The following is a 24,648-nucleotide window of genomic DNA, read 5'->3' as shown; positions in this document are numbered from 1 at the left end:
TATTTAAAAGCTGTATTACAGGTGGTAAAATATGAAAGAAAACATCAAGGCAGATCTAAACACAAATTATAAACTTTTACACCCAACGGAAGTTTAATATACACCCATGATTGCTTAAAATATACACCCAAACTGTCTGTGCTGTATTCAAAATGTATGAATTACAGGTACTAAAATATGAAGAAAAACATCAAATCGAATATACACCCATAACCTGCGGTTTTTTACACCCAAATAAAGTTGAATATACACCCTGAAATCTATCCCCCCTGATGCTTTGAGACTAAAACCTTGAACCCTAATACTTAAAACCTAAACCCTTACCCCTAACTTGTAAACCCTAAAACCCTAAACCCAAATATTATATATATGTATCTATATGTAAAATGTGAATTAACAAAAATACACCCAAAAGAACAGTGCTTTTACACCCATATTCTGTAAAACTATACACCCAAAGAGTTATCTCCTGCTGCTGGTACCCTGAACTGATAATTCATAACATGTCCTTGATATTGGCTGGAATTTGAATGCACCACTGATGCAGCATCAAACAGGTTTATCTGAATATAACACTCACATATTAGCTAAACTATTAACGAGAAAAATAAACTCAATCGTCACAAATTTAAAGAACATTACTTTTACCTCGCTTAAAACTTTCGTTTTCTTCTTCTTTGTGGCATTTGCAATCTGTTTGTCCAACTTTGAACCTAGCCTATTTTTTGGACGTCTTCTTGTTCGAATCCTTGGCGGGCTTTGAAGCTCGTTAACGGATTCCAAGTTGGCGTCTTCGTGGGATAAAGAAGATGTCCCCTTCCTTTTGGCTTTTAATGATTCCATCTCAGCCATGACGTTATCATACGCACGGTGCAGAATTGCAGTCAGCTCCTCCGATTCGGATGCAAATTCGCAAATATTTTGCAAACGAAAAACCAATTGGTCAAACCTCTTGCTTCTTGGCTCCATCAGTGGCTCGTCGTGGCTGCTCTTGATGTGTGTGTGTCGCCTCTTTACCTTCTTGCTCCATCGTTCCAGTATATATCTAGGTGACACTTGGCTTACTTGTTCAAAGCTTAACACGCTTAGTGCGTGACGGCACAGTATCCCTCTCGACTCGAATAATAAGCATTGGCATTTTACCTCGGCTGCAACTGAGTCGTAAATAACACAAACTTGTTGAATATTGAGCTGGAAACTTGTTCTCCGACTTCGTATACTGAATAGCCTAGAGCGGAATTCGTTAATCTGGTGATGCAATTCGCCTTTCCTCTGAATTGCGCTTGGGCTTCCCTAAACTTTTGATGAGTGTACACATCTTGAACTGAGCTTCAATGGAGGATTTGGTTGCACACGGTATGACCGTATGAAAATCTGCAGCATATGATTCTCTCTCTGCTTGCTCCCTACTTCCGAGGCAATTATCGTATTGTTTGACGAACTGAATAAGCGAGCTATTCCGGGTGATAAACTTGTTAAAAAATAAATGCATGCTCTCGCTCCTTTGTGTGCTTCTCATCCCTGCCCAGAAGTGGTGATCCAGATAGATAGGAACCCATATATGACGGTCTTCATACAGATCTGCAGAATACACCCAAACACAGACTATAAATACACCCGATAAAACATGCAATTTACACCTCTGCTGCAAATTTTAAACAAACATTACCTGAAAGCCACTTGTTGTCCACAAGACCAAAATTGAGCAGAAAATCATTCCAATTCCTATCGAATGAGTCTTTGCTATGAGAGTTCCAAACAACTTGGCTCATTTCTTGTTCAATATCGGCATGTCCCTTGTACCCATTTAATTTACTTGGAATCTTCTTCATAATGTGCCAAATACACCAACGGTGAATTGTTGTTGGCATACAGGCCTCTAAAGCCCTTTTCATTGATGCGCATTTGATCGGTGAGAAACCCTTTCAGAGCGTTTCCTCCCATGCAACGAAGCCAGCATTGAAATAACCATTTGAATGATTCAATTTCTTCGTTTTTCATCAAAGAGCATCTGAGAAGTGTTGACTGACCGTGGTGATTCACCCCGACAAAAGAACCACAAACCAAATTATACCTGAAACAAATTACCATAGTGCAGAATGCAAAATCATTAAATACACCCCAACAAATGCTTCGTATACACCCAAAAAAAATAGCCAATATACACCTCTGCTGCGGATTCATAAAAATAAATTAATTTAGCATCATAAACAGGGGCAGTTTGTTACCTGTTTGTATTGTAGATGGTGTCAAATGAAATGACGTCTCCGAAATACTCAAAGGCAGCTCTACTTCTTGCATCGGCCCAAAAAGACAGCTTAATCAATTGATCCTCCTCGAGTTCGAGCTCAAAAAAGAAATTCTGATTCTTCTCTTTCATTCTTAACAAATATTTCCCGAATTTCTTTGCATCTTCTTGTTCGGAAACATTCTGCACTTCCCTGGTGTTCCGAGGGTTACCTGAAACTGTAGGTCGATCTTGGATGAGATGTTCTGTACTGGTCGGAGCTGACGTGTCCGGCTGGTGGATGGTGGCCGGAGCTGGCGCGTGATGAGCGGATAATTTGTACGCTTTTTGGCATTGTTTTTAGTATGTTTTTAGTATGATCTAGTTAGTTTTTAGTATATTTTTATTAGTTTTTAGTTAAAATTCACTTTTCTGGACTTTACTATGAGTTTGTGTGTTTTTCTGTGATTTTAGGTATTTTCTGGCTGAAATTGAAGGTTCTGAGCAAAAATCTGATTCAGAGACTGAAAAGGACTGCAGATGCTGTTGGATTCTGACCTCCCTGCACTCAAAGTGGATTTTCTGGAGCTATAGAAGCCCAATTGGCGCGCTCTCAACGGCGTTGGAAAGTAGACATCCTGGGCTTTCCAGCAATATATGATAGTCCATACTTTGCTCAAGATTTGATGGCCCAAACCGGCGTTCAAAGTCACCTCAAGAAATTCCAGCGTTAAACGCCGGAACTGGCACCTAAATGGGAGTTAAACGCCCAAACTGGAATAAAAGCTGGCGTTTAACTCCAAGACAAGTCTCTACACGAAAATGTTTCATTGCTCAGCCCAAGCACACACCAAGTGGGCCCGGAAATGGATTTTTATGTCATTTACTCATCTTTGTACACCTTAGGCTACTAGTTTTCTATAAGTAGGACCTTTTACTATTATCTATCTATCTTTTGATCATGTTTTGATGATTGAACCCTCTTTGGGAGGCTGGCCATTCGGCCATGCCTAGACCTTGTTCTTATGTATTTTCAAACGGTGGAGTTTCTACACACCATAGATTAAGGTGTGGAGCTCTGCTGTACCTCGAGTATTAATGCAATTACTATTGTTCTTCTATTCAATTCCGCTTGTTCTTTGTCCAAGATATCACTTGTTCTTCAACTTGATGAATGTGATGATCCGTGACACTCATCATCATTCTCACCTATGAACAAGGTGACTGACAACCATTCTTGTTCTACAAGCATCCGAGGCTTAGTGCATATCTCTTGAATTCTTTAATCGGAATCTTCGTGGTATAGGCAAGAACTGATGGCGGCATTCAAGAGAATCCGGAAGGTCTAACCTTGTCTGTGGTATTCTGAGTAGGATTCAATGATTGAATGACTGTGACGTGCTTCAAACTCCTAGCAGGCGGGGCGTTAGTGACAGACGCAAAAGTATCAATGGATATTATTCCGGCCTGACCGAGAACCGACAGCTGAATTCCGCTATGCTGTGACAGAGCATATGCTCTCGCTTTCACTGAGAGGATGGGAGGTAGCCACTGACAACGGTGAAACCCTACATGAGCTTGCCATGGAAAGGAGTAAGAAGGATTGGATGAAGACAGTAGGAAAGCAGAGAGACGGAAGGGAAGGCATCTTCATTCGCTTATCTGAAATTCTCACCAATGATATACATAAGTATCTCTATCTTTATCTTATTGCTTTATTCGTTTATCACTATACCCATTTGAGTCTGCCTGACTGAGATTTACAAGGTGACCATAGCTTGCTTCATACCACCAATCTCCGTGGGATCGACCCTTACTCACGTAAGGTATTACTTGGATGACCCAGTGCACTTGCTGGTTAGTTGTGCGAAGTTGTGTTTATGCCATGGTATTGAGCACCAAGTCTTTAGAGCCATTACCGGGGATTGTTCTGTGTATTAAAAAGTATTGATCACAATTTCGTGCACCAAGTTTTTGGCGCCGTTGCCGGGGATTGTTCGAGTTTTGAGCAAGCTTTTGGTCCGGTGACATCAGTGCCAAAATCCGGCAACAGCACCAAGTTTTTGGCGCCGTTGCCGGGGATTGTTCTTGTGTATGGACAACTGACGGTTCATCTTGTTGCTTAGATTAGGCATTTATTTTTTTTTTCGAAATTCTTGAAGATGAATTCTAGAGTTTCATGATGATCTGCTGAAATCTGGCTGGCTGTAAAGCCATGTCTAATTTCATTGGACCGAGGTTTCAACTTATCATCACAAGAGCTTGTTGATCTTGCTTTTGGAGCAGTGATCTGCTAAGGCTTGGCTGGCCTTTGGCCATGTCTAGTGTTTTGGACCGAAGCTTTCTTTGAAAGCTTGGCTGGCTGTGAAGCCATGTCTAATTCCTGGACCGGAGTCTTAGACTAGCATTGCACTGATTCCTGGAATTCTCATTAAGAATTTTGATATCTTTTTCCACTTAATTTTCGAAAAACACAAAAAAATTTACAAAATCATAAAAACCAAAAATATTTGATGTTTCTTGCTTGAGTCTAGTGTCTCATCTTAAGTTTGGTGTCAATTGCATGCATTCATTCATGTGTCTTAAGGATCTTCAAGTAATTCTTGATGGTTTCTTACTCTGATCTTTGAATTCTTTTGACTTGAGTGTTTATGTGTCTCATATAGTGTCAGTAGTATACAAACTTCTAAGTTTGGTGTCTTGCATGCATTGTTATTTGATTCTTGTTGCATTTTGATTATTAAAAATCCAAAAATATTTTTCATTTTGTGTCTTTTCAAGTCAATAATACAAAGAATTGAAGATTCAGAACATACTGCAGAGGAATTATACAGAAAAAGCTGGGCGTTCAAAACGCCCAGTGAAGAAGGACAGACTGGCGTTTAAACGCCAGCCAGGGTACCTGGTTGGGCGTTTAACGCCCAAAAAGGGTGCATTTTGGGCGTTAAACGCCAGAATGTATACCATTCTGGGCGTTTAACGCCAGGATGGTGCTAGGGGGAAGATTTTGTTTTTAAAATCAATTTTTTTCAAGTTTTCAAAGTTTTTCAAAATCAAATCTTTTTCAAATCATATCTTTTCAATCAAATGCTTTCAAAATCAATTTCTTTCTTTTTTAAAAGATACTTACTAACAATTAATGATTTGATTGAACATCACAAGATTGTTGCCTTTTCTGTTGAGAAAGGTTTAATGTTTGAATCATATCTTTTCTTGTTAGGGAAGTCATTAATTTTTAAATCAAATCTTTTTAAATTTGTTTTTAAATCATATCTTTTAAAATTGTTTTCAAATCAAATCTTTTTTAAAATGTTTTTCAAATCATATATTCTCAATCACATTTTTTAAAACCAATCATATCTTTTTAATCACATCTTTTTCAAAATAAATTTTCAATCAAATCTTTTTAATTTTTAATTTCAAAATCTTTTTCAAAAATCACTTGATTTCTTTTCCACTTTTATTTTCGAAAATCAATTAAGTGTTTTTCAAAATGTTTTCAAACTTTTTAACTTACTTTTCGAAAATTCTCTTCCCTCCTTCTCACATCCTTCTATTTATGGAGTAGCACTCCTTCTTAATGCACAATTCGAACTTCATCTAATTAAAGTTCGAATTCTTCTCCTTCTTCTTTCTTCTATTTTTCTTTTCCTCTGACACTTCAAGGAATCTCTATACTGTAACATAGAGGATTCCATATTTTCTTGTTCTCTTCTCTTTCATATGAGCAGGAGCAAAGACAAAGGCATTCTTGTTGAAGCTGACCCTGAACCTGAGAGGACCTTGAAGAGAAAGCTAAGAGAAGCCAAAGCACAACTCTCTTTAGAGGACCTGACCGAATTCTTCAAGGAAGAAGACATGGCAGCAGAAAACAACAACAATGCCAACAATGCAAGGAAGGTGCTGGGTGACTTTACTGCACCTACTCCTGATTTCTATGGGAGAAGCATCTCTATCCCTGCCATTGGAGCAAACAATTTTGAGCTTAAGCCTCAATTAGTTTCTCTAATGCAACAGAATTGCAAGTTCCATGGACTTCCAATGAAATATCCTCATCAGTTCTTAGCTGAATTCTTGCAAATCTGTGACACAGTCAAGACTAATGGGGTAGACCCTGAGGTCTATAGACTGATGCTATTCCCTTTTGCTGCAAGAGACAGAGCTAGAATATGGTTGGACTCTCAACCTAAAGAAAGCCTGGACTCTTGGGAAAAGCTAGTCAATGCCTTCTTGGCAAAGTTCTTTCCACCTCAAAAATTGAGTAAGCTTAGAGTGGAAGTCCAAACCTTCAGACAGAAGGATGGAGAATCCCTCTATGAAGCTTGGGAAAGATATAAACAATTAATCAGAAAATGTCCATCTGACATGCTTTCTGAATGGAGCATCATAGGTATTTTCTATGATGGTCTCTCTGAACTATCCAAGATGTCTTTGGATAGCTCTGCTGGAGGATCTCTTCATCTGAAGAAGATGCCTACAGAGGCTCAAGAGCTCATTGAAATGGTTGCAAATAACCAATTCATGTACACTTCTGAAAGGAATCCTGTGAACAATGGGACTGGTCAGAAGAAAGGAGTTCTTGAGATTGATGCTCTGAATGCCATATTGGCTCAGAACAAGATATTGACTCAACAAGTCAATTTAATTTCTCAAAGTCTGTCTGGAATGCAAAATGCACCAAGCAGTACTAAGGATGCTTCATCTGAAGAAGAAGCTTATGATCCTGAGAACCCTTCAATGGAAGAGGTGAATTACCTAGGAGAACCCTATGGAAACACCTATAATTCTTCATGGAGAAATCACCCAAATTTCTCATGGAAGAGTCAAGAGAGACCTCAACAAGGTTTCAACAACAACAATGGTGGAAGAAACAGGTTTAGCAATAGCAAACCTTTTCCATCATCTTCTCAGCAACAGACAGAGAATTCTAAGCAGAACCCCTCTGACTTAGCAACCATGGTCTCTGATCTAATCAAAACCACTCAAAGTTTCATGATTGAAACAAGATCTTCCATTAGGAATTTGGAAGCACAAGTGGGACAGCTGAGTAAGAAAATTACTGAACTCCCTCCAAGCACTCTTCCAAGCAATACAGAAGAAAATCCAAAAGGAGAGTGCAAAGCCATAACCATGGCCGAATTTGGAGAGGGGAGAGAGGAAGTGAACGCCACTGAGGAAGACCTCAATGGGCGTGCACTGACCTCCTCTGAGTTCCCCAATGAGGAACCATGGGAATCTGAGGCTCAAAATGAGACCATAGAGATTCCATTAGACTTACTTCTGCCTTTCATGAGCTTTGATGAGTATTCTTCCTCTGAAGAGGATGAGTATATCACTGAAGAGCAAGTTGCTAAATACCTTGGAGCAATCATGAAGCTAAATGACAAGTTATTTGGAAATGAGACTTGGGAGACTGAACCCCCTTTGCTCACCAAAGAACTGGATGACTTGTCTAGGCAGAAATTACCTCAAAAGAGACAAGATCCTGGGAAGTTTTCCATACCTTGTACCATAGGCACCATGACCTTCAAGAAGGCTCTGTGTGACTTAGGGTCAAGTGTAAACCTCATGCCTCTCTCTGTAATGGAGAAGCTAGGGATCTTTGAGGTACAAGCTGCAAGAATCTCACTAGAGATGGCAGACAACTCAAGAAAACAAGCTTATGGACTTGTAGAGAATGTTTTGGTTAAGATTGAAGACCATTACATCCCTATTGACTTCATAGTCCTAGAGACTGGGAAGTGCATGGATGAATCTATCATCCTTGGCAGACCCTTCCTAGCCACAGCAAAGGCTGTGATTGATGTTGATGGAGGTGAATTGATCATTCAAGTGAATGAAAAATCCTATGTGTTTAAGGCTCAAGGATATCCCTCTGTCATCATGGAGAAGAAGCATGAAGAGCTTCTCTCAAATCAGAGACAAACAGAGCCCCCACAGTCAAACTCTAAGTTTGGTGTTGGGAGGCCACAACCAAACTCTAAGTTTGGTGTTGAACCCCCATATACAAACTCTAAGTTTGGTGTTGGGAGGTTCCAACATTGCTCTGAGTATCTGTGAGGCTCCATGAGAGCCCTCTGTCAAGCTACTGACATTAAAGAAGCACTTGTTGGGAGGCAACCCAATGTTATATTTTATCTATTTTCTTTTGTTATTTTACTTTATTTTGTAGATTGATGATCATGAGAAGTCACAAAATTAATTGAAAAAGCAAAAACAGAATAAAAAACAGGAAGAAAAACAGCACACCCTGGAGGAAGATGCTGCTGGCGTTCAAACGCCAGTAAGCCTAGCAGTTGGGCGTTTAACGCCCAGTCTGGCACCATTCTGGGCGTTTAACGCCAGAAAAGGGCACCAGACTGGCGTTAAACGCCAAAAAAGGGCTAGAACCTGGCGTTAAACGCCAGGAATGGGCATCAGCCCGGCGTTTAACGCCAGAAATGCCTCAAAACGTGATTTTGAGTGCCATTTGGTGCAGGGATGACTTTTCCTTGACACCACAGGATCTATGGACCCCACAGGATCCCCACCAACCCCACCACCACTCTCTCTCTTCTTCCCCCATTCACCAATCACCTCAACACCTCTTCCCCAAAAACCCCTCACCTATCAAATCCCATCTTTCTCTTCACCACTCACATCCATCCTTCATAAAACCCCACCAACCTCACCCTTCAAATTCAAACCACTTTCCCTCCCAAACCCACCCATAATGGCCGAACCTCATCTCCCCTCTCTCCTATATAAACCCTTCTTCACTCCTTCATTTTCACACAACCTAAACACCACTTCTCCCCCTCTTTGGCCGAATACACCACCATCTCCCTCTTCCTCATTTCTTCTTCTTCTACTCTCTTCTTTCTTCTTTTGCTCGAGGACGAGCAAACATTTTAAGTTTGGTGTGGTGAAAGCGTTGCTTTTTCGTTTTTCCATAACCATTTATGGCATCCAAGGCCGGAGAAACCTCTAGAAAGAGGAAAGGGAAGGCAAAAGCTTCCACCTCCGAGTCATGGGAGATGGATAGATTCATCTCAAGGGTGCATCAAGACCACTTCTATGAAGTTGTGGCCTTGAAGAAGGTGATCCCCGAGGTCCCCTTTTCACTCAAAAAGGGTGAATATCCGGAGATCCGCCATGAGATCCGAAGAAGAGGTTGGAAAGTACTTACCAACCCCATTCAACAAGTCGGAATCTTGATGGTTCAAGAATTCTATGCCAATGCATGGATCACCAAGAACCATGATCAAAGTATGAACCCGGATCCAAAGAATTATCTTACTATGGTTCGGGGGAAATACTTGGATTTTAGTCCGGAAAGTGTGAGGGTGGCGTTCAACTTGCCTATGATGCAAGGAGATGAACATCCTTACACAAGAAGGGTCAACTTTGATCAAAGGTTGGACCAAGTCCTCACAATCATATGTGAAGAGGGCGCACAATGGAAGAGAGATTCAAGAGGCAAGCCGGTTCAATTGAGAAGGCATGACCTCAAACCTGTGGCTAGAGGATGGTTGGAGTTTATCCAACGCTCAATCATTCCTACTAGTAACCGGTCCGAAGTTACTCTAGACCGGGCTATCATGATCCATAGCATCATGATTGGAGAAGAAGTGGAAGTTCATGAGGTCATAGCCCAAGAACTCTACAAGGTGGCGGACAAGTCTTCCACCTTAGCAAGGTTAGCCTTTCCTCACCTCATTTGTCACCTCTGTTATTCAGTTGGAGTTGACATAGAGGGAGACATCACCATTGATGAGGATAAGCCCATTACCAAGAAAAGGATGGAGCACACAAGAGACCCCTCTCATCATGAGATCCCTGAGATGCCTCAAGGGATGCACTTTCCTCCACAAGACTATTGGGAGCAACTAAACACCTCCCTAGGAGAATTGAGTTCCAACATGGGACAACTAAGGGTGGAGCACCAAGAACACTCCATTCTCCTCCATGAAATTAGAGAAGATCAAAGAATCATGAGAGAGGAGCAACAAAGGCAAGGAAGAGACATTGAGGAGCTCAAGCACTCCATAGGATCTTCAAGAGGAAGGAAGAGCCGCCATCACTAAGGTGGACCCGTTCCTTAATTTCCTTGTTCTTTATTCTTCTGTTTTTCGAAAATTTGTGCTTATGTTATCCATGTTTGTGTCTTATGATCATTAGTGTCTTAGTGTCTATGCCTTAAAGTTATGAATGTCCTATGAATCCATCACCTCTCTTGAATAAAAACGTGCTTAAATTGAAAAGAAAAGAATTTCATGAATTTTAAATTTTATAACAGTTTAATTATTTTAATGTGGTGGCAACACTTTTGTTCTCTGAATGTATGCTTGAACAGTGTATATGTCTTTTGAATTTGTGATTCATGAATGTTGGCTCTTAAAAGAATGATGAAAAAGGAGACATGTTACTGAGGATCTGAAAAATCATAAAAATGATTCTTGAAGCAAGAAAAAGCAGTGAATACAAAAAAAAAAGCAAACGAGACGGAAAAAAAAGGGAAAAAAACGAAAAAAAAAGAGAAGAAGAAAAGAAAGAAAGAAAGCAATAAAGTTGTGATCCAAGGCAATAAGAGTGTGCTTAAGAACCCTGGACACCTCTAATTGGGGACTTTAGCAAAGCTGAGTCACAATCTGAAAAGGTTCACCCAATTATGTGTCTGTGGCATGTATGTATCCGGTGGTAATACTGGAAGACAGAGTGCTTTGGGCCACGGCCAAGACTCAATAAGTAGCTGTGTTCAAGAATCATCATACTTAAACTAGGAGAATCAATAACACCATCTGGATTCTGAGTTCCTAAAGAAGCCAATCATTTTGAGTTCCAAAGGATAAAGTGAGATGCCAAAACTATTCAGAGGCAAAAAGCTAAAAGCCCCGCTCATCTAATTAATACTGATCTTCATAGATGTTTTTGGAGTTCATTGCATATTCTCTTCTTTTTATCCTATTTGATTTTCAGTTGCTTGAGGACAAGCAACAATTTAAGTTTGGTGTTGTGATGAGCGGATAATTTGTACGCTTTTTGGCATTGTTTTTAGTATGTTTTTAGTATGATCTAGTTAGTTTTTAGTATATTTTTATTAGTTTTTAGTTAAAATTCACTTTTCTGGACTTTACTATGAGTTTGTGTGTTTTTCTGTGATTTCAGGTATTTTCTGGCTGAAATTGAAGGTTCTGAGCAAAAATCTGATTCAGAGACTGAAAAGGACTGCAGATGCTGTTGGATTCTGACCTCCCTGCACTCGAAGTGGATTTTCTGGAGCTACAGAAGCCCAATTGGCGCGCTCTCAACGGCGTTGGAAAGTAGACATCCTGGGCTTTCCAGCAATATATGATAGTCCATACTTTGCCCAAGATTTGATGGCCCAAATCGGCGTTCAAAGTCACCTCAAGAAATTCCAGCGTTAAACGCCGGAACTGGCACCTAAATGGGAGTTAAACGCCCAAACTGGAATAAAAGCTGGCGTTTAACTCCAAGACAAGTCTCTACACGAAAATGTTTCATTGCTCAGCCCAAGCACACACCAAGTGGGCCCGGAAATGGATTTTTATGTCATTTACTCATCTTTGTACACCTTAGGCTACTAGTTTTCTATAAGTAGGACCTTTTACTATTATCTATCTATCTTTTGATCATGTTTTGATGATTGAACCCTCTTTGGGAGGCTGGCCATTCGGCCATGCCTAGACCTTGTTCTTATGTATTTTCAAACGGTGGAGTTTCTACACACCATAGATTAAGGTGTGGAGCTCTGCTGTACCTCGAGTATTAATGCAATTACTATTGTTCTTCTATTCAATTCCGCTTGTTCTTTGTCCAAGATATCACTTGTTCTTCAACTTGATGAATGTGATGATCCGTGACACTCATCATCATTCTCACCTATGAACAAGGTGACTGACAACCATTCTTGTTCTACAAGCATCCGAGGCTTAGTGCATATCTCTTGAATTCTTTAATCGGAATCTTCGTGGTATAGGCAAGAACTGATGGCGGCATTCAAGAGAATCCGGAAGGTCTAACCTTGTCTGTGGTATTCTGAGTAGGATTCAATGATTGAATGACTGTGACGTGCTTCAAACTCCTAGCAGGCGGGGCGTTAGTGACAGACGCAAAAGTATCAATGGATATTATTCCGGCCTGACCGAGAACCGACAGCTGAATTCCGCTATGCTGTGACAGAGCATATGCTCTCGCTTTCACTGAGAGGATGGGAGGTAGCCACTGACAACGGTGAAACCCTACATGAGCTTGCCATGGAAAGGAGTAAGAAGGATTGGATGAAGACAGTAGGAAAGCAGAGAGACGGAAGGGAAGGCATCTTCATTCGCTTATCTGAAATTCTCACCAATGATATACATAAGTATCTCTATCTTTATCTTATTGCTTTATTCGTTTATCACTATACCCATTTGAGTCTGCCTGACTGAGATTTACAAGGTGACCATAGCTTGCTTCATACCACCAATCTCCGTGGGATCGACCCTTACTCACGTAAGGTATTACTTGGATGACCCAGTGCACTTGCTGGTTAGTTGTGCGAAGTTGTGTTTATGCCATGGTATTGAGCACCAAGTCTTTGGAGCCATTACCGGGGATTGTTCTGTGTATTAAAAAGTATTGATCACAATTTCGTGCACCAGCGCGCCCGACTTGTTGAACTGAGAGTGCTGCTGATCTTTTGTCACCGAAGGGTGGGGGTACCTGCAAGTGACTCCGATGCTTAAGTTAGCAAGGGTATTAAGCAGGTTTTTAGTAGAATCAGAGTATGAGTTATACCTGGGTGCTCCAGTGTATTTATAGTGGTGAGATGTGACCTTCTGTGGATAAGATAAGTTTGTTATCTTATCTTATCTTATCTTTGAGTTGAGGTCAGCGTATCTTCAACGGAACCGCCTTTATCTCTATAGGCTTGGGCTGCCTTAGGATTTGGGTCGTGTTCCTCTATCTGGACCCTTTGTTGGGCTCTCCTATTGATTTGGCCGAGTTCTTTTAGAAGAAGTCGATCCGCTTGATCTGAAAAGGTCGGTCGCTTTGTCGCCAATTATCCCAGGTCGGGTAGCTCGACCCAGGGTATGAACAGTGCCCCTGCTTGAGCTCGGTCTTCTTCTTTGAGGTCGAGTCCTTGACTTCGATCCTACTCTAGTGAAGCCAAACTCAAGCATTTTGTCAACTCCTTTTTGTAGCAGCTTTTGAATGTAGAACGTTTTCCTCTAAAAGCGCGCGCTTTTATATCAGCGCTTTTTTGGGAACGCGAGAGGTTTTAATATCTGCATTTAATTGGCATTAATTGCCCCATTCTCTCTTGGCTTTTATTTTGAATTTCTCAATCAAAAAATGGTTTCTCTTCTTCACTTCTTCTTCGTAACTTCTCCATTTGCTCTCTCATTTTCTGTTTCTTTCATAGCTTCTTCCATCTGTTCTGTCGCTGCTCTCTGTGGAAGATGGGTGATTTCTAGGTTTTCTCCTCCGCAGTTTTTCGCTTCGAGGGGTGACTTTGTGGCTTCTGTTCTTTCGGCTTTCTTTCGAGGTTTTCTTCTACTTTTTTCCAGGTTCATTTTTTCTTTCTTCTGTTTCCTTATATGTGGAAAGTTTGCATTTTGCTCAGAGGAAGTGATGAGCGATGATTTATACGCTTTTTGGCATTGTTTTTAGTATGTTTTTAGTATGATCTAGTTAGTTTTTAGTATATTTTTATTAGTTTTTAATTAAAATTCACTTTTCTGGACTTTACTATGAGTTTGTGTGTTTTTCTGTGATTTCAGGTATTTTCTGGCTGAAATTGAGGGACCTGAGCAAAAATCTGATTCAGAGGCTGAAAAGGACTGCAGATGCTGTTGGATTCTGACCTCCCTGCATTCGAAGTGAATTTTCTGGAGCTACAGAAGCCCAATTGGCGCGCTCTCAACGACGTTGGAAAGTAGACATCCTGGGCTTTCCAGCAATATATAATAGTCCATACTTTGCTCGAGATTTGATGGCCCAAACCGGCGTTGCAAATCAGCTTCAAAATTCCCAGCGTTTAACGCTGGAACTAGCATAAAAATTGGAGTTAAACGCCCAAACTGGCACAAAAGCTGGCGTTTAACTCCAGGAAGAGTCTCTACACGAAAATGCTTCATTTCTCAGCCCAAGCACACACCAAGTGGGCCTGGAAGTGGATTTTTCTGTCATTTACTCATTTCTGTAAACCCTAGGTTACTAGTTCACTATTAATAGGATCTTTTGACATTGTATCTGTACCTCATGACACTTTACACGTTTCTTTGTGTACCTTCCACGGCATGAGTCTCTAAACCCCATGGTTGGGGGTGAGGAGCTCTGCTGTGTCTTGATGGATTAATGCAATTACTACTGTTTTTCATTCAATTATGCTTGCTTCCATTCTAAGATATTACTTGTTCTTAAACCGGATGAATTTGATGATCCGTGACACTCATCATCATTCTCAACTATGAACGTGTGCCTGACAACCACCTCCGTTCTACCTTAGATTAAGTAGATATCTCTTGGATTCTTTAATCAGAATCTTCGTGGTATAAGCTAGAACTGATGGCGGCATTCAAGAGAATCCGGAAGGTCTAAACCTTGTCTGTGGTATTCTGAGTAGGATTCAATGATTGAATGACTGTGACGAGCTTCAAACTCCTGAGGGCTGGGCGATAGTGACAAACGCAAAAGAATCACTGGATTCTATTCCAACCTGATTGAGAACCGACAGATGGATAGCCGTGCCGTGACAGGGTGCGTTGAACATTTCCACTGGGAGGATGGGAGGTAGCCACTGACAACGGTGAAATCCTTGCATACAGCTTGCCATGGAAGGAGCCTTGCGTGCTAGAAGAAGAAGACAGTAGGAAAGCAGAGATTCATAAGACAGAGCATCTCCAAAGCCTCAACCTATTCTCCATTACTGCAAAACAAGTACTTATTTCATGTTCTTTTGCTTTTCACAATCAATCCTGATAATTTCTGACATCCTGACTAAGAGTTACAAGATAACCATAGCTTGCTTCAAGCCGACAATCTCCGTGGGATCGACCCTTACTCACGTAAGGTATTACTTGGACGACCCAGTGCACTTGCTGGTTAGTTGTGCGGGATTGCAAAAGTGTGATTGCAATTTCGTGCACCAAGTTTTTGGCGCAGTTGCCGGGGATTGTTTGAGTTTGGACAACTGACGGCTTATCTTGTTGCTTAGATTAGGACTGTTTTATTTTTTGGTTTAGAGTCTTTTAGTTGAGTCTAATTTCATATTTTAAGTTTGGTGTCAATTGCATGCTTTTGTTTTTCTCTTAATTTTTGAATTTGCATGTCCTTAGTCCCTTTTTGATCCTTAAAAATTCTAAGTTTGGTGTCTTCTTTGTGTTTTTCCTTTAAGTTTTCGAAAATTTGTGTCTGATTTTCTAAAAATTTTAAGTTTGGTGTCATTTTGTTGTTTTTCTCTTTCCTCATTTCAAAAAAAAAATTTTCTTTCAAATCTTTTTCAAAATAGTTTTCAATCATATCTTTTTAATTGCTAATTTTAAAATCCTTTTAATCAACTAATTGATTTAGTTTTCAATTTGCTTTGATCTTATTTTCTTTTAGTTTACGAAATTTTATTTTATTTTTCATTTATTTTATTTTGTTATTTTCGGTCACTTTTAAAAAATTTTTTTTTTTACTTTACTTGTGAATCCATATCATATTCCCTTTCTCCATCATGGACCTAAATGGAATTGAGCAGTCCAGAAGGACTCTGGGGTCATATGCTAACCCAATTACAGCTGCATATGGGAGTAGCATCTGTACACCTCCCATCAAAGCAAGCAGCTTTGAGCTAAATTCTCAACTCATTATCATAGTGCAGCAAAATTGCCAGTATTCCGGTCTTCCACAGGAAGAGCCTACTGAGTTTCTGGCACAGTTCTTACAAGTTGCTGACACAGTACGTGATAAAGAGGTGGATCAGGATGTCTACAGACTATTACTGTTTCCATTTGCTGTAAAAGATCAAGCTAAGAGGTGGTTGAATAACCAACCTACAGCAAGCATAAAGACATGGAAACAGTTATCAGACAAATTCCTGAATCACTTTTACCCTCCAAAGAGGATGACACAGCTAAGGCTGGACATCCAAGGCTTTAAACAAGAGGATAATGAATCCCTTTATAATGCCTGGGAGAGGTATAGAGGTATGCTAAGAAAATGCCTCTCTGAAATGTTTTCAGAGTGGGTACAGTTAGACATCTTCTACATTGGGCTTACAGAAAAAGCTCATATGTCTTTAGACCACTCAGCTGGTGGATCTATACACATGAGAAAGACGATTGAAGAGGCTCAAGAGCTTATAGACACTGTTGCTAGAAACCAATATTTGTATTCTAGCAATGAGTTCTCTCCAAAAGAGGAAGTCATGGCAGTAGCCACTGATCCTAATCCTCAAGAACAGATGATTGAGCTTAATCAACAATTACACCTGATGACAAAACAGTTAGCAGAATTTAAAGAGATGCTCCATGAAACTAAGATTGCTAACAAGAACATAGAACTGCAGTTAAATCAAGCAAAACAGCAGATATCTAAACAGATAACAGAAGAATGTCAAGCAGTTCAACTGAGGAGTGGGAAGACATTGAATAACACTGCTCAAAGTAGCAAAAAGCCAAATAAGGAAAAATTGACAGAGGATAACCAAACCACTGTCCAAAATCCCTCTGAGGACAGTAAGAGCCCAGAGAGGAATACTTTTGGCGTTCAAACGCCAGAAAGGGGAGGAAAGCTGGCGTTAAACGCCCATTCCTTGCCCAGTTCTGGCGTTCAAACGCCAGAAAAATGAGAGAAGTTGGCGTTAAACGCCCAATCTTCACCCATTCCTGGCGTTCAGACGTCAAGGGAGGATCAGACACCTGAGAGTGCTGACAGTAATCCCTCTAAAAAGGCTTATTCAACCACTTCTGTAAGGAATAAACCTGCAGCAACTAAGGTTGAAGAATATAAAGCCAAGATGCCTTATCCTCAGAAACTCCGCCAAGCGGAACAGGATAAGCAATTTGCCCGCTTTGCAGACTATCTAAGGACTCTTGAAATAAAGATTCCGTTTGCAGAGGCACTTGAGCAAATACCTTCTTATGCTAAGTTCATGAAAGAGATCTTAAGTCATAAGAAGGATTGGAGAGAAACTAAAAAAGTATTTCTCACTGAAGAATGCAGTGCAGTCATTCTGAAAAGCTTACCAGAAAAGCTTCAAGATCCAGGAAGCTTTATGATACCATGCACATTAGAAGGTGCTTGCACCAAGACAGCCCTATGTGATCTTGGAGCAAGCATCAATCTAATACCTGCATCCACTATCAGAAAGCTTGGGTTGACTGAAGAAGTCAAACCAACCCGGATATGCCTCCAACTTGCTGATGGCTCCATTAAATATCCATCAGGCATAATAGAGGACATGATTGTCAAGGTTGGGCCATTCACCTTTCCAACTAACTTTGTGGTGCTGGAAATGGAGGAGCACAAGAGTGCAACTCTCATTCTAGGAAGACCTTTCCTAGCAATTGGACGAACTCTTATTGATGTACAAAAAGGGGAAGTAACCCTGAGAGTCAATGAGGATGAGTTCAAGTTGAATGCTGTAAAAGCTATGCAGCATCCAGACACACCAAATGACTGCATGGGCGCTGACATTATTGACTCTTTGGTGGAAGAGATCAATATGACTGAAAGCCTAGAATCAGAGCTTGAGGACATCTTCAAGGATGCTCAGCCTGATCAAGAAGAACCAGAGGAAACAAAGGAATTTTTGAAAATTCCTCAGGAGGAGGATAAGCCTCCCAAACCTGAACTCAAACCACTACCACCATCCCTGAAGTATGCATTCCTGGGAGAGGGTGACACTTTTCCAGTGATTATAAGCTCTGCTTTAAATCCACAGGAAGAGGAAGCACTGATTCAAGTGCTAAGGACACACAAGACAGCTCTTGGGTGGTCCATAAGTGATCTTAAGGGCATTAGCCTAGCTAGATGCATGCACAAGATCCTGTTGGAGGATAATGCCAAACCAGTGGTCCAACTACAGAGGAAGCTAAATCCAGCCATGAAGGAGGTGGTGCAGAAAGAGGTCACTAAATTACTAGAGGCTGGGATTATTTATCCTATTTCTGATAGCCCCTGGGTGAGCCCTGTCCAAGTTGTCCCCAAAAAGGGAGGCATGACAGTGGTTCATAATGAAAAAAATGAACTGGTTCCTACAAGAATAGTCACAGGGTGGCGTATGTGTATTGACTACAGAAGGCTCAATACAGCCACCAGAAAGGATCATTTTCCTTTACCATTCATAGACCAAATGCTAGAAAGACTAGCTGGTCATGATTATTACTGCTTTTTGGATGGCTATTCAGGTTACAACCAAATTGCAGTAGATCCTCAGGACCAAGAGAAAATAGCATTTACTTGCCCTTCTGGCGTGTTTGCCTACAGAAGGATGCCTTTTGGTCTATGTAATGCTCCTGCAACCTTTCAGAGATGCATGTTATCCATCTTCTCTGATATGGTAGAGAAATTCCTGGAAGTCTTCATAGATGACTTCTCAGTATATGGAGACTCATTCAGCTCCTGTCTTGACCACTGCCGGTATAGAAATTATCAAGTAATCAATCGTAGTATAGTCTAAACCGACGCAAAATCCATCATCAAACAATTCTACAATCTATAACCGAGAGTATTAGTCCCGAGTCGTTCTTCCCTAGGAATGCTACACGGATGCATGTATTGGTTAAGTGGTCTTTTGTGGTTTGAAGAGCGTGGCATAAAAGAAAACAACAATCAATCAATATTAAAAGCCTTGGCCAAGGTTGAACATTGGAAGTTTCATCACTATAGCTTCCTTCAATTGTGATAACAAAGGAGTGTTGCTTTACTTAGTTAACCCCTAATTATAGAGGAAAGTCAAGTAAAAGTAATTAACTCAAGTCACAAGTCCTAGTCTTACCCTAGGGAAGTCTAGCTTTAGTGCACTCTAAGTCAATTAGCAATCCTCAATTCTTAATCAACAATTGACATCCATTATTCAAATGTCTCCAATGACTCAACCACTAGGCCAAGTGAGGGAATACTACTCCATATCTAAAGTTGGCATTTTCTCAAACATGTGGAGAGCAAGAATGAAAGACATGGAGAAATTGAGAAAAGATTTAGAATTAAAGCAATTCAACACAAGAGATTAACAACAATCACAATGAACAACAATGAAAATGAGATCTTTATTGAATCAATAGAATCCAAAACAACAAAGCTAATTCTAAGATCAACAAAAATTGAACAATTACAACACTAATTGAGATTAGAGAAGATGAGCTACAATATGAACAAAGTAAATTGAGTGTGGCAATAGATCTCACCAAGGAATGGTTGAGAGTTGAGAAAATGAAGATGAATCTTAGAGAGAAGTTGGAGTTTCTCTCTCTACAAATGTAACTAACTACAAAATATCTACCTAAGGATGTACAATTAGTCTATGGGTGTGAATGTGTCAAGTGAAGTGTTAATCCCCTTCAATCCTTGGCTCTTATATGCATTTTGGCACAAAAGTTGGTTGCTGAAACCTTCCAAAATCGCCAGGCACGTGTTGCAATAAAAGAATCACGTGCGGACTACGACGCGTGCGCGCACGGTACGCGTGCGCGTCCTTGTCCTTTATCGCAATGTGCGCGCGAGCGCCTTGTGCGCGTGCGCGTGCTTGGCCGAGATCAATTCTTTGGCTTTTTGTGCTTCTCTCCACTTGCATGCTTTCTTCCTTGCTTCCTTTGATCCCTGCCTAGCCTATTTCAATCCTGAGATTACTAGCAAACACATCAAGGCATCTTATGGAATCAAAGAGAAACTAGAATTCATCAAAATAAGGCCTAAAAAGCATGTTTTTACACTTAAGCACAAATATGGGAGAGATAACAAAACCATGCTAATTCCTAGGCTAAATGTGACAAAAGGTTATCAAAATATTCTAAATTCAATACAAGATAAACCCTCAAATTGGGGTTTGTCAACCTCCCCACACTTAAGCCTTAGCATGTCCTCATGCTAAAATAAGAAGGAACTAGGGGGTATGACATTTATTAAATGCAATTAAACTATATGAGTCCTATCTAAATGCAACTACCTAAAGCAATTGGAAATGCTTAGTTCAAACAAATCAATTCCCAAGAGAGCATGTGTAAGCTCAAAAGCTAGGCATATAGGAACTAAGTCCAACCACAATTGTATTGAATTATCAAAAGGAGTTCAACTTGCAAGAATATAGATAATATGGGCGAATACATATGATTGAACTTTTGAACCCTCACCGGATGTGTATCCGCTCTATTCACTCAAGTGTTTAAGGGTCAATTCACTCAATTCTCTTCTAATCAAGCTTTCCAAAATTTGATTTTCTTCTAACAATCAACATTTATTCAATGCATGCATACATTCATCATGAGGTCTTTCATTTAGGTTGTAATGGGGTTAGGGTCAAGGTAGGATCATTTATGGTCAAGTGGACTAGGATTTGAATCTTTGATTAGCATAGACTTCCCCACCTAACTATATAATGACCTATACAAATGCAAGCTATCCTAACTACCCATTGTTCACTTTTTTTTTTCTTGCATACTCATGCATTCTTATTTGATTCATAACACCTATGCATTGATTCCTTTTTATTGACTTCACTTTGGGGCATTTTGTCCCCTCTTTATTATATATTTTTTTTCTTTTTCATCATCATATTTTTTTTTCTTTTTTTTTTCTTTCATTCTCCTTTTTTTTTCTTTTCTTTATATTATTTTTTTCTTTTTCTTCTTTCAAACTGCATACAAGAACATCAATGCATAAGGTCTTTACACTTAATTTATACATGAATATGTACCCAATTCCTAAACATAAAAGTGTACTACCCCTTTTATCCCATCCCTTGTTCCCAAGCCTCACCAACCTTGAATAGTAAACACTCTCACTAGCCTAGGCTAATCAAAGATCCAAACAAGGACTTTTATTGGTTTTTCGCCTTGGGCTTGTAATGTGCTAAATTAAGAAATGAGTTGGTTAAGCATAGGCTCAAAATTGGCTAACAATGGAGAGTAAAAGGTTGACTATTTGGGTAAGTGAGCTAATGAAGTAATGGCCTCAATCATATAAATGCATAAATACAAGAAATAAATGGACATATAGAATCAAGCAAATCAAGGATTACAATCATAGAAAGAGAATAAATTCACACAAGAATGGAAAATAAGTGGCTATAAAATGTAACCACATCAATAGGCTCAAATCTCACAAGCTTGTGTTCTGAGTTCAATACATGCTTCACAAAGTATGAAATTCAAGCAAGTTTCACCAAAAATTTCCTTTCAATCAATTGGGTTAATGCCCTCTATTTAAACTTCTTGAAAAATCTCAATGTTTGACTAAGCATTGTTGTGATTGAAAAGCTCAAAAATTTTCTTAGTTCACCCTTTCCTTTTTCACTTAAAACCAATATATTATGCAAAAAGGGTGACTAAATATTTGCAATCCAAAGTACGATTTCTAATCACAACTACAAACTAAAAATAAAGATAAACAAAGATGTATAAAGAAAAATCCAACTAAAAGTGTGAAATCTATCATCTAAAACATCTAAGAATATCTATAAGCATCAAAGTATCTCAAATCCAAAATAAATCCAAAATAAGCAGTAAAAGTATCAAGCAGTAAAAGTATCCAAAATAAACTCAAAATACATCAAATATATACAAAGAGTGTGCAAAGTAAGATAGCTAGTAAAGTGGCCAAAATGTTCACCGGTATCTAATGATGCCACCGGCTACCTCCCCACACTTAAGATCAAGCATCGTCCTCGATGCTAATCCTGAGGATCCGGGATAGGTACACCGGTAGGCTCTGGCTGTGGCTGTGGTACCGGCTGAGACTCCTGTGTCTGAGGTGGTGCCTCCATATGTGCTGGCTCATCCGCAGGAATACCCTCAGTCTGTAAATCTGTCTCCTCATCGGAACCGGAAGACTCCGGTAGCGGGGGCAGCTCAAGGCCCTGAGCCACAAACATCTGGTCAATCCGATCCAGGCGACGCATGATCTGGCGCTTACTGCGCTCCATATACCGGAAGAGACGCTGAACTAACAAGTACATCGGCTGAGGTGCGACTGCGGTAGATGCTCCCGCAGGGGCTGATGATGAAGAGGGTCCAGCTCCCTCAACTGCTGCTCTGGCTCGAGATCTACGGCGCGAGGCGGGCCTCTCGTGCACCCAGGATCCCCACGGAATAGTAACTGGCTCCTTCTGAGGGAGCGGTGGAGGTGGTGATACATCATCCTGGTGCCACGGAACTCCGGCCCGCTGAATCATCTGAGTGACCAAGACCGGAAACGGAAAGATACCTCGGATGTGGGCTCTCCACATGAACCGCCTGATCAGCTGGGGGTAGTAGACCTCTTTCCCCTCCATCACACAGCTGATCAGGATCAACATAGCAACTGGGATCTCTGTGAAGTGAGTCGTAGGCATGACGTAATGAGCGAAAATCTGCTGCCAAGTCTTGGCCTCTCGGCTCAGATAACTAAAGTGCATCCCCTTGGGTGCCGTGTTATCGGCATCCATAACCCAAGGGGCATCTGGAGTAGCTACCACTGCCCTCAATGCCTCAAAATCAAAAGTCATGCAATGAAGGTCTATTTCGGCCTGCATGAATGCATCAGTGTCACTGGTCTTAGGCCAGCAAGTAAGGGCATCCTCTATGGCTTGCTCTGTGATGGGTACCTCAATCCCCCTAACAAGTACCGAATCAAGGGAGTGGCGAAAGAAATTGCAGTAGAACTCCTGTACCCAAGACCGGTTCACCCGGCTCAATTCCCTATCCAGAAAAGTCAAACCCATCCGGTCAATACGCTGGTGGATGATGTCGGCCAAATCTGATGGAATAAGCAGTTTCTTCTCAGTATTCAGATTCTTTGAGTTGTAGCTTGGGAATCTGAGTTCGCAATAGAGATTGGGGAATTTGACCGTATCCTGGGCCGGTAGTAATTGGTTTGCCTTATCTATGTCATTTAGAGGGTTTTGAGCATAGGCAAGCAATGAGGCAAAAGTGGGGTTTGGGGTTTTCTTTCTCTTTTTGGAAGATGATGCTTTTCCTTTTCCTTTATCCGACATCCTGAAAAATGGAATAAAATATAGGCGATTAATCACTTAGCATGGAGCAAGTAAAACATGTTCAGGATGTAAAATAGATGGCAAGCAAACATGATGTGAATAGATTTTGAAACATGGATAGCAGGCTTTAAAACTAGGAATTCAATGTTTCAAACAATGTGAACAATTCTAAAGGAATAGGCATGTTCATCATCATGACTCAAAGGAATGGTCAAATGGTTTAAAATGCAAGTAAGCGTGAAGCTGGTAAGTAAAGAAGTCAATGATTTGTACAAGTGAGATTATATTAGTAGTATGATGAGAAATGCACCTTTCAAGCACACAAATCATGTTTACCATGTTTATGCACATCCCGGAAGTTGAAAATAACGAGAATTGGCCCAAATTCGTAATAAAGATCAAAATGAGATTAAATTTCTTGAAAATTGGGCAGCATCTCGGCTTAAAATTGAACATTCTCGGGTGGCAAAATAGCATAAACAGCAATATTACAGGATCAACCAATCACAGTAGCAATAATAAGGCATTCAGGCAGTACAAATTGCATACAGAGCAACTCAAAATTCACACTTAGCAGACAAGCAAACAAACAGAGAATAAACACAAACGGAGCATTTATCAGGCCTAGAATCCTCTATCCAGCCCTAGCTACCTAACCGCAGTTATTTCTAACTAATCCTAACATACAACATTTGAATGCAGACTATCTAATAGAAAATTAAAGTAATTAAGAGAAATGAAAAATTAATGAGAACGGAAATTGGAGCAGGAACCTGGGGCGGGGAAGAACCGAGAATGGAAGGAGGGAAACGGGACTTGAGTGAGGGCAGCAGAGGCAGAAGCTTGCACCGCCGCGGACGGTGGCGGTGAAGGCGGCCGCGGTGGCGGTTCGGCCAGAGAGCAGAAGGGGAGAGTGAGTGGTGGCGCATTGGTGAGAGAGAGAGAGTGAATGGGAGTGGTTGTGAGGAGAGAAGAGAAGGGGGTAGGCCGTCTAGTGGTGGCCGCCGGCAGATCAGGGAGGTTATGGGAGTTGCAGGAATGGAAATGGAGGTTGGGGAGGAAGAAGGGCGCGACTGCGCGACGCTCGTTGAGCGTTAGGGTTATCATCATTTTAGAACGACGCGGACGCGCACCTTGCGCGTCCGCGTGCATTGATGACACTAGGAATCTACGCGTGCGCGTACATCGCGCTTAAGCGCGGAAGGTCGAAATGGGTAAGGACGCGTGCGCGTACCGTGCGCGCACGCGTGATAGGAGT

The 24,648-nt window shown here is 40.7% G+C and overlaps 1 non-coding gene across 1 annotated transcript; it reads right to left on the bottom strand.

The window, feature by feature from the left end:
* Positions 1–6,490: 6,490 nt before the first annotated feature.
* On the bottom strand, positions 6,491–6,594 carry LOC130983862 (small nucleolar RNA R71). Its single transcript, XR_009087833.1, has one exon. It is a non-coding gene; the product is annotated as a small nucleolar RNA R71 (small nucleolar RNA).
* Positions 6,595–24,648: the final 18,054 nt, after the last annotated feature.

Source organism: Arachis stenosperma, chromosome 5, assembly GCF_014773155.1.
Source record: "Arachis stenosperma cultivar V10309 chromosome 5, arast.V10309.gnm1.PFL2, whole genome shotgun sequence".
NCBI classification, from domain to species: domain Eukaryota; kingdom Viridiplantae; phylum Streptophyta; class Magnoliopsida; order Fabales; family Fabaceae; genus Arachis; species Arachis stenosperma.
The sequence above is the reverse complement of the archived record's forward strand: the minus strand, read 5'-3'. Positions and strand labels throughout refer to the sequence as shown.